Here is a 200-nt window from a genome sequence, read left to right on the forward strand (position 1 = left end):
TCCCTTCCGACCCTTAATCTATGAAACTATGAAACTATCTACACTAACCAGAGTTACTGTGCATCAGTGCTGGCAAACACCTTTTAGTGATACTACTGCGCAGTAGCCTAATAATACTGCGCAGTAGTGTATTAGTGCTGTCTGTGCTGTGATGCACTACTATACAGCATTATAAGACTACTGCACAATTAGCATCTCAT

Source organism: Gavialis gangeticus, unplaced genomic scaffold (genome assembly GCF_001723915.1).
Source record: "Gavialis gangeticus isolate Ggan-Ray unplaced genomic scaffold, GavGan_comp1, whole genome shotgun sequence".
NCBI classification, from domain to species: domain Eukaryota; kingdom Metazoa; phylum Chordata; order Crocodylia; family Gavialidae; genus Gavialis; species Gavialis gangeticus.